This window comes from Trachypithecus francoisi, unplaced genomic scaffold (assembly GCF_009764315.1).
Source record: "Trachypithecus francoisi isolate TF-2019V2 unplaced genomic scaffold, Tfra_2.0 Lachesis_group8, whole genome shotgun sequence".
NCBI classification, from domain to species: Eukaryota; Metazoa; Chordata; class Mammalia; order Primates; family Cercopithecidae; genus Trachypithecus; species Trachypithecus francoisi.
Window position 1 is genome coordinate 59466111 of NW_022681473.1, and position 11007 is coordinate 59477117.

Consider the following 11007-nt stretch of genomic DNA (forward strand, 5'->3'; position numbering starts at 1 on the left):
CCTCATTCTTTCATGCTTTTCCAGAAAAGGTCAAGTACACTTATTTCTTTAGCCACCACCAACACTAATGAGTCCCATATCCCTGTCTCTATCTCTTTTGAGTGTCAGACACATAAATTCATCTATTAACTGGTTATTCCTCCTAGGACATAGAACTCCCACTCCACTTTTCTTCCTACATTTCATTTCTTGGGAACTAGATTATGATGATCCCATCAACTTCACTGAACTGGAAACCCTATGGTCTCTTTCAACTTCCTCCTCTTAGGGCTGATACTCAAAAAGCTATTGGTTGATATTTATATTGATTGTGCCACTAAATAAGTATGTGGATAGTATTTGGACTCATATCAGGACTCAAGTCTTGTCATCATTTTCTAGCTATGTGAACTTTCACAGTTTATTTAACATTTTTAGTCTTCAATTTTTAAATCTATAAAATGGGTACCTTATAGGTTACCTTCACAGTGTTATTTAGAAGATTAAATTAAATAAACCTTATGACTATACTTAATGTAATCTTTAGCTCATAGTTTCTGAGAAATATTTTGTTAATACTTATTAGTATTGTTAGTCTTTTCAACACTGCCTCTACTAATTACTTATTACTTTTCTCATCTTTCACTTCAGATATTGCATTACTTTCTTAGCTGAGATCAATGTTTTCAATCTTTTACACGTTTGCCTAAACTATGAAATGACTCTACAATAAATGTTCTAAAAGACAGGGCTGACCAAGCCACTTTCTGTCAAATACTTTGGAGGATTTTTCATTACTTACAGAGTGTTTTGCACAGAATATTCTGTAGCAGTAGATATCAGATATGAATAAATGTTCTATTAAAAATTCCATGGTCAAATAATTGTGGAAAATGCTGATATTCTGTGAGTCATACACATGGCTGTCCAAGAGAAAGTTAGAGTTTGCAGTGTTTCCCACACTTCTGTGACCATAGATACCTATATCGATGTCCACATAATTTTGGCATAATTTTGATAGCATATAAATTTACATCTGTAAAATAAACTAGTGTTCCATTAGATATAGTTTGGAAACCACAGGACTACATAGTAAATTCTAAGCTAAGCATTAATTTAATAATCTTGTCCTAACTTATTTTCCATCACTGTCACAAAACAAACCACTATATAATAACACACTAATATTAACATAATATTAATGATAATATTACAATAACAGCTAATGTTTATTTTATTAAAAAAATTTTAAAATCACCTTATGCATTTATATTTTGGCAAACAATCTGATTATACTCTTTTATTTATTTACTTTTTGAGACAGAGTCTTGCTCTGTCACTGAGTGCAGTGGTGCAATCTCGGTTCACTGCAACTTTTACCTCCCAGGTTAAGCAATTCTCATGCCTCAGCCTCCCAAGTAGCTGGGACTACACGCACCTGCTACCATGTCCGGCTAATTTTTTGTATTTTTAATGGAGATGGATTTCACCATGTTGCCCAGGGTGGTCTTGAATTCCTGAGTTCAGGCAATCCACCCGCCTCAGCTTCCCAAAGTGCTAGGATTACAGGCATGAGCCACTGAGACTGGCCCAATTATACTTTTAGTTATTTTAAAATATGCAATCAAATTATTACTGACTATAGTCACCCTGTTGTGATAGCATATACTAGGTCTTATTCATTCATTCTACTTTTTTTTTGTACCCGTTAACTATCCCCACCATCCTTCCCAGCCTCTGGTAACCATCCTTCTCTCTATCTCCATGAGTTCAATTGTTTTAATTTTCAGCTACCACATGAGAACATGCTAAGTTTGTCCTTCTGTGCTGTGCTTGTTTCACTTAACATAATGAACTCCAGTTTCATCAATGCTGTTGCAAATGACAGGATCTCATTTTTTTTATGGCTTACTAGTACTCCATTGTGTATATGTACCACATTTCCTTTATCCATTCACCTGTTGATGGACACTTGGGTTGCTTCCAAATTCTGGCTATTGTGAATAGGGCTGCAGATATGGGAGTGCAGATATCTCTTCGATATACTGATTTTCTTTCTTTTGGGTATACATAGGAGTGGGATTGCTGGATCATATAGTAGCTCTAGTTTCAGTTTTTTGAGGAATCTCCAAACTGTTCTCCATAGTGGTTGTACTAATTTACATCCCTGCCAACAGTGTACGAGGGTTCCCTTTTCTCCACACTGTCTCCAGCATTTGATATTGCCTGTCTTGGATAAAAGCCATTTTAACTGGGGTGAAATGTCATCTCACCGTAGTTTTGATTTGCATTTCTCTGATGATCAGTGATGTTGAGCACCTTTTCATATACTTGTTTGCCATTGGTATGTTTTCTTTTGAGAAATGTCTATTCAGATATTTTGCCTGTTTTTTGGTCACAGTATTAGATTTTTTAATGGAGTTGTTTAAGCTTCTTATATGTTTTAGTTACTAATCCCTCATCAGATACATAGTTTGCAAATATTTTCTCTTATTCTTTGGGTTGTCTCTTCACTTTGTTTTTTCCTTTGCTGTGCAGAAATTTTTTAACTTGATGTGCTCTCATTCATCCATTTTTGCTTTGGTTGCTTGTGCTTTTGGAATAAAACTCAAGGAATCTTTGTTTACTCTCATATCCTGGAAAGTTTTCTCACTCTTTGCTTTTAGTAGTTTTATGGTTTGAGGTATTATATTTAAGTCTTTAATCTTATATTTAAGTCTTTAAATCTTTTGATTTGAATTTTGTTTATGGCAAGAGATAGCGGTCTAGTTTCATTCTGCATATGGATATCCAGTTTTCCCAGCACTATTTATTGAAGAGAATGCCCTTTCCCCAGTGTATATTTTTGGTACCTTTGTTGAACGTGAGTTCACTGTAGATGTATGAATTTGTTTCTGGGTTCTTTATTCTGTTCCATTGCTCCAAGTATCTGTTTTCATACCAGTGCCATGCCATTTTGGTTACTATAGCTCTGTAGTATAATTTAAAGTCAGGTAATATGATTCCTCCAGTTTTGTTCTCTTTGCTCAGCACAGCTTTGGCTATTCTGTATCTTTTGTGTTCCATAGAAAATTTTTTTTCTATTTCTGTGAGGAATGTCATTGGTATTTTGATAGATATTGCATTGAATCTGTAGATTGTTTTGGGTAGTATGAACATTTTAACAATAGTGATTCTTCCAATCCATGAACATGGAATATCTTGCCATTTTTTTGTGTGCCCTTTTCGATTTCTTTCATCAATGTTTTATAGTTTTCATTATAGAGCTCCTCTAATTCTTTGGTTAATTTCTAGGTATTTTATTTTATCTGTAGCTATTATAAATGACATTGTTTTCCTGATTTTTTCTTGAGATTGTTTACTGGTGGCATATAGAAATGCTACTGATTTTTGTATGTCAGTATTGTATCCTGCACTTTTACGGAATTGTTTATCAGTTTGAATAGCTTTTCTGTGGAATCTTTAGGTTTTTCCAAATATAAAATCATATAATATATCTTCAGACAAGGATAATTTGACTTCTTTTTTTCCAGTGTAGATGCCCTTTATTTTTTTCTCTTATCTGATTGCTCTTGCTAGGATTCCCAGTATTGTGTTGAATAACACTGGAGAAAGTGGGTATTCCTGTCATGTTACAGATCTTAGAAGAAAGACTTTTAGTTTTTCCCCATTCAGTATAATATTAGCTGTGAGTCCTTTGTATATGGCATGAGCTATATTCCTTTTATCCCCAGTTTTTTGAGGATTTTTATCATGAAGAGACGTTGAATTTTATCAAAAACTTTTTAAGCATCACTTGAAATGATTACGTTGTTTTTGTCCTTCATTCTGTTGATATGATGTATCACATTGATGGATTTGCATATGTTGAACCATCCTGGCATCCCTGGGATAAATCCCACTTGGTCTTGATGAATGATCTTTTCAATGTGCTGTTGAATTCAGTGTTCTAATATTTTGTTGAGGATTTTTGAATCAGTATTCATCAGTAATATTGACCTATAGTTTTTTTGTTTGATATGTCTTTGATTTTGGTATAAGGGTAATACTGGCTTCATAGAATGAGTTTGGAAGTATTCCCTCTTCCTCCATTTTTCAAAATAGTTTGAGTAGGATTGATATTGTTTTTCTTTTTTTTATTATTATTATACTTTAAGTTCTAGGGTACATGTACATAGTGTGCAGGTTTGTTACATATGTATACTTGTGCCATGTTGGTGTGCTGCACCCATCAACTCGTCAGCACCCATCAACTCGTCATTTACACCAGGTATAACTCCTAATGCAATCCCTCCCCCCCACCCTCCCCATTGTAGGCCCTGGTGTGTGATGTTCCCCTTCCCGAGTCCAAGTGATCTCATTGTTGAGTTCCCACCTGTGAGTGAGAACATGCAGTGTTTGGTTTTCTGTTCTTGTGATAGTTTGCTGAGAATGATGGTGTCCAGCTGCATCCACGTCCCTACAAAGGACACAAACTCATCCTTTTTTATGGCTGCATAGTATTCCATGGTGTATATGTACCACATTTTCTTAATCCAGTCTGTCACTGATGGACATTTGGGTTGATTCCAAGTCTTTGCTATTGTGAATAGTGCCACAATAAACATACGTGTGCATGTGTCTTTATAGCAGCATGATTTATAATCCTTTGGGTATACACCCAGTAATGGGATGGCTGGGTCATATGGTACTTCTAGTTCTAGATCCTTGAGGAATCACCATACTGTTTTCCATAATGGTTGAACTAGTTTACAATCCCGCCAATAGTGTAAAAGTGTTTCTATTTCTCCACATCCTCTCCAGCACCTGTTGTTTCCTGACTTTTTAATGATTGCCACTCTAACTGGTGTGAGATGGTATCTCATTGTGGTTTTGATTTGCATTTCTCTGATGGCCAGTAATGATGAGCATTTTTTCATGTGTCTGTTGGCTGTATGGATGTCTTCTTTTGAGAAATGTCTGTTTACATCCTTTGCCCACTTTTTGATGGGGTTGTTTGTTTTTTTCTTGTAAATGTGTTTGAGTTCTTTGTAGGTTCTGGATATTAGCCCTTTGTCAGATGAGTAGATTGCAAAAATTTTCTCCCATTCTGTAGGTTCCTTGTTCATTCTGATGGTAGTTTCTTTTGCTGTGCAGAAGCTCTTTAGTTTAATCATATCCCATTTGTCCATTTTGGCTTTTGTTGCCGTTGCTTTTGGTGTTTTAGACATGAAGTCCTTGTGCATGCCTATGTCCTGAATGGTATTACCTAGGCTTTCTTCTAGGGTTTTTATGGTATTAGGTCTAACATTTAAGTCTCTAATCCTATTGTTTTCCTTTAAATGTTTACTAGAATTCAACAGGGAAGCCATCAGGTCCCAAGATTTTTCTGTTTTTTTTTTTTTTTTAAATCCGGAAGACTTTTTACTATGGCTTCAATTGTGTTACTTGTTATTGGCCTATTCATATTTTGAATCACTTAATGGTTCAGTCTTGGCAGGTTGTATGTGTTTAGGAATTTATTTGTTTCTTTTAGATTTTCTAATTTATTGGCATATAGTTACTTATACTAGCCACTAATCATCCTTTGAATTTCTGCAGTATCAGTTTTTATAATGTGTCCTTTTTCAGCTCTGATTTTATTTATTTGGACCTTCTCTCTGTTTTCTTATTTAGTCTGGCTAAAGGTTTGTCAATTTTGTTTATGTTTTCAATAAACAAACTTTTTGTTTCATTGATCTTTTGTATTTTCTTCATTTCAAATTCTTATAATTCTGCTCTGATCTTTATTATTTCTTTTCTTCTGATAATTTGGGGTTTGGCTTGCTCTTGCTTTTCTAGTTCTTTAAGATGTATCATTACATTGTTTATTTGAAGTCTTTCTTCTTTTTTGATGTAGGTACTTTTGGCTATAAACTTCTATGTTAGTACTGTTTTTGCCATATGCCATAGGTTTTGGTAAGTTGTATTTCCACTATCATTTGTTTCAAGACAATTTTTATTTTCTAGAAAATTTTTATTTTATTTTCCTTCTTTTTTTTTTTTTTTTTTTTGAGATGGAGTCTCGCTCTGCTGTCGCCCAGGCTGGAGTGCAGTGGCCGGATCTCAGCTCACTGCAAGCTCCGCCTCCTGGGTTTACGCCATTCTCCTGCCTCAGCCTCCCAAGTAGCTGGGACTACAGGCGCCCGCCAACTCGCCCGGCTAGTTTTTTTTTTGTATTTTTTAGTAGAGACGGGGTTTCGCCGTGTTAGCTAGGTTGGTCTCGATCTCCTGACCTCGTGATCCACCCGTCTCGGCCTCCCAAAGTGCTGGGATTACAGGCTTGAGCCACCGCGCCCGGCCTTATTTTCCTTCTTAATCTCTTCATCGATCCACTTGTTGTTCAATGATATATTGTTTAACATCTTTGTGCTTTTATAACTTCCAAAATTCCTTGTGTCGATGATATCTAGTTTTATTCCATTTTTGTCAGAGGAGATGCTTGTTTCATTTGTTTAATGTTTTAATACTTGTTTCATGATCTAACTTATGGTCTATCCTTAAAAATGATCTATGTACAGGGGAGAAGAATGTGTATTCTACAGCCATTAGATAAAATGTTCTATAAATATGTATTAGGTCATATTTGGTCTATAGTGCAGATTAAGTCCAGTATTTCTTTGCTGATTTTCTGTCTGGATAATGCTGAAAGCGGGGTGTTGAAATCTGTAGCTATTATTGTATTGGGGCCTATCTCTCTCTTTAGCTCTAATAGTGCTAACTTTATGCTCCACTGTAAGATGCATTTTATTTTAAATTGTTATATTCTCTTTCTGAACTGACCGTTTTATCATTATATAATGACCTTCTTTGTCTCTTATAGTTTTAGCCTTGAAATCTATTTTGTCTGACATAAATCTTTTCCCATCCCATTATTTTCAGTCTCTGTGTCTTTATAGGTGAAATGTGTTTCTTGTAGGCAACAGATCATTGTTAATTTTTTTGAATCCATTCAGCCATTTTGTGTCTTTTTATTGGAAAGTTTAGTCAATTTACATTCAATGTTATTATTGATAAGTAAAAACTTACTCCTGCAATTTTGTTATTTTTTTTTTTTTCTGGTTGTTTTGTGGTCTTCTCATCCTTCTTTCTTTCCTGTCTTCCTTTTAGTGAAGCTGATTTTCTTTAGTGGTATGCTTTAATTTATTGCGTTCTATTTTTTGTGTACTTATTGTATGTTTTTTGACTTGAGGTTACCATGAAGCTTGTAAATACTCTCTTCTTCTTCTTTTTTTTTTTTTTGTGAGACGGAGTCTCGCTCTGTTGCCCAGGCTGGAGTGCAGTGGCACAAGCTCCACTCACTGCAAGCTCCACCCCCTGGGTTCACACCATTCTCCTACCTCAGCCTCCCAAGTAGCTGGGACTACAGGTGCCCACCACCATGCCTGGCTAATTTTTTCGTATTTTTAGGAAAGATGGGGTTTCACCATGTTAGCCAGGATGGTCTTGATCTCCTGACCTCGTGATCCCCCTGCCTCAGCCTCCTAAAGTGCTGGGATTACAGGTGTGAGCCACCACGCCCGGCCATAAATACTATCTTCTAACCCATTATTTTAAACTGATGACAAGGTGGGGTGGGAGGAGTGGCTCATGCCTGTAATCCCAGCTCTTTGGGAGGCTGAGGTGGGCGGATCACCTGAGGTCAAGAATTTGAGACCAGCCTGGCCAATATGGTGAAACCCCGTCTCTACGAAAAAATACAAAAATTAGCCGGGCGTGGGGTTGTGCGCTTGTAATCCCAGCTACTTGGGAGATGGAGGCAGGAGAATTGCTTGAGTCTAGGAAGTGGAGGTTGCAGTGAGCCAAGATTGCACCATTGCACTCCAGCCTGAGCAACAGAGCAAGACTCCATCTCAAAAAAAATAAAATAAAATAAAATAAATAAGCAAATAAATAAATAAAAATAAACTGATGAAAGCTTAATACTGATTGCATAAACAAACATGCAAAAAGTAAACTAACAAAAACTCTTCACTTTAACTTTGCCTACTTTTAAAATTTTTGTTTCTCTTTACGTCTTATTGTACTGTCTTAAAAAGTTGTTATAGTTATTATAGTTATTATTTTTCATCATTTAGTCCTTCTACTTAAGAGAAGATTGTACACTACAATTACAGTGCTATACTTGTGAAAGAAAAAATATCTTGGGTCCCCAAAGTCACCAAGCTAAAGGGAACAGTCAAGGGGGGAATTGCTTAGAACCAACCAGCCTCCCATTCTGTTCAAAGCTGCCCCTCTGCTCACTGAGATAAATGCATATCTGATTACTTGCTTTGGAGAGGCTAATCAGAAACTCAAAAGAATGCAACCATTTGTCTCTTTTCTATCTATGACCTGGAAGCCCCCTCCCTGTTTGAGTCATCACACCTTTCCAGACTGAACAAGTGTTCACCTTACATTTGTTGATCAATGTCTCATATCTCCCTAAAATGTATAAAACCAAACTGTGTTCTGACCACCTTGGGCATATGTCATCAGAACCACCTGAGGCTGTGTTATGGGTGCCTGTCCTCAACCTTGGCAAAATAAACTTTCAAAATTAACTGATACCTATCTCAGATTTTTGGGATTCATATACTATCATGTGCTTTTTTCTGTGTTTACTGTTGCCAGTGAGTTTCATAACTTCAGATGACTTCTTCTTGCTCATTAACATTGTCTTCTTTCAGATTGAAGAATTCCCTTTAGCCTTTCTTGTAGGACAGGTCTGGTGATGATGAAATCCCCCAACTTTTGTTTGCTTGGGGGATTTAATGCTTAACGGATATTTTCACCAGATATACTATTCTAGATTAAAAGTTTTTTTTTTTTTTTCTCTCAGCACCTTAAATATGTAATGCTGTCAGAGGCATGTGAACCAGAACAACTCCATCTTGAATAGGAGCTGGGTAAAATGAGGCTGAAACCTACTGGGCTGCATTCCTGGACAGTTAAGGCATTCTAAGCCACAAGATGAGATAGGAGGTCGACGCAAGATACAGGTCATAAATACCTTGATTATAAAAGAGGTTGCAGTAAAGGAGCCAGCCAAAACCCACCAAAAACAAAATGGCGACGAGAGTGACCTCTGGTTGTTCTCCCTGCTACATTCCCACCAGCGCCATGACAGTTTACAAATGCCATGGCAATGTCAGCAAGTTACCCTATATGGTCTAAAACGGGGAGGGATGAATAATCCACTCCCCCCCCCTTTTTTTTTAGCATATCATCAAGAAATAACCATAAAAATGGGTAACCAGCAGCCCTCAGGGCTACTCTGTTTATGGAGTAACCATTCTTTTATTTCTTTACTTTTTTAAATAAACTTGCTTTCACTTTGCATTGCAAACTCACCCTGAATTCTTTCTTGTGTGTGATCCAAGAACCCTCTCTTGGGGTCTATATTGGGACCCCTGTCCTGTAACATATTTCTGGTGACCATGAAGGGACTATAATGCAGAAATCCTGACCCAACGGCTACCTTTGAGTAAGGGTTGGAGTCCCGTAACATCTTTCTGGTGACCACAGAAGTGACTATAACTGTGGAAACCCCTGACCCAAAGGCTAACTTTACGTAAGTGATGGGGTCCAGTAACATCTTTCTCACAAACCACAAAACGGACAATATTGAGGAGACTCACCCCCCCCCGATTCCCCCACACCAACCCCCACACCCCAGCCCATTGACCTGAAGGAAACAGACTGCAGCACTGATTAGATGAGTTTGGGCAAGTGGTGGAGTACCTGGGTGAAGAATGGGTTTCTGTCAGAGGCCCTACTTAGGGGAGTTAGAGTCTCTCCTAAGACAGAGTAGGTTAGAGACCCCTCTTAATAAAAGGCAAGGACACTTGACAGACCTTGGATTAGAGACCCAATTTAGGAGGGTTAGAGTCTCTTCTAAGATTTAGGGAGTTAGAGGCCCCTCTCGGTAAAGCCCCTCTCGGCTAAGAACAGGTTTGGCACTAAGGAATGTTAACTGCTATTCTCTTTGGGCTAATCTGCCTTGCACTCATTGCTGATGGCTGTGGATGACAGGGCTGGGCATGTACAGGATCATGGGACATAGGGAGCTTTTTCCTCCCTAAAACGGGAAACTTGAGAGCTGATGAGACTGCTAGAAAAGATTCCTCTGCTACCGACAAGTGACTGCTTGAACTTTTCACTGTTGCTGCAATGAGTGGGTCTTTTCTCTGGCCTCCCTAAGCTCTTTACTGTCCCCACCCTGCCACAGGCAATACTTTGCATCTCTACTTTTCCTTTCCTATCTTCTGTTACTCAGGGCAACCATCTTGCCCAGAGACCACGTGTGAAAACTCCAAGTCAGAGGTTGGATTAACAATGGCAGGGCCCATTTGGGGGCAAATTTAAGCCTTGATGGTTGTATTGGGTACTAAGCAGAGTGGCTAATGTTTATGTTTTATCACATGCATTTTGCTCTGGCCAGAACAAAGAAAAAATAATTTTCCTTTATGATGTGACTTGGCCCCCAGGGCAATGGTGCTGCAAGCCAGATCACTAGGGCCACTCAGGGAAAGGGAAGCCAGAAGCCTGGCATGCTGGCAAAAGGGTTAGAATTTCCTACCAGTCAGATTTCCAGTTTCTTTCTCTCTGTACAAACAGTTGAATGAATGGAAAAAATATCAACATTTATCTCCTCTGTAAAGTTTTCACTAATATGAAAAAGAATTCTAAGATTAGTCTTAAGCTGGTGTATTTTGTGCGATGAATCCATTTTGTGCATCGAGGGATACTTTAGCATAAAACATGGGCTTAGAACACCTATAAACCCACTTTTCAAGATGACCCAGCAAAAACAAACAAAAAAATGGGATGAAGTCTCCACCTTTTTTTTTGTCCTTAGGAGCTTGACCTTTTAACCATGTGGCATACTTTCTCTTGGTCTCCACCTTCCAAGGAACAGGAATTTTAGAGTTCATGTCATAGTTAGCTCCAAAAAATACGTTAAATAGTTAAAAGACTTTGTAATCTCAAAATGAACTACTCTGGACTCCTTCTGGAAAAAGGAATGAA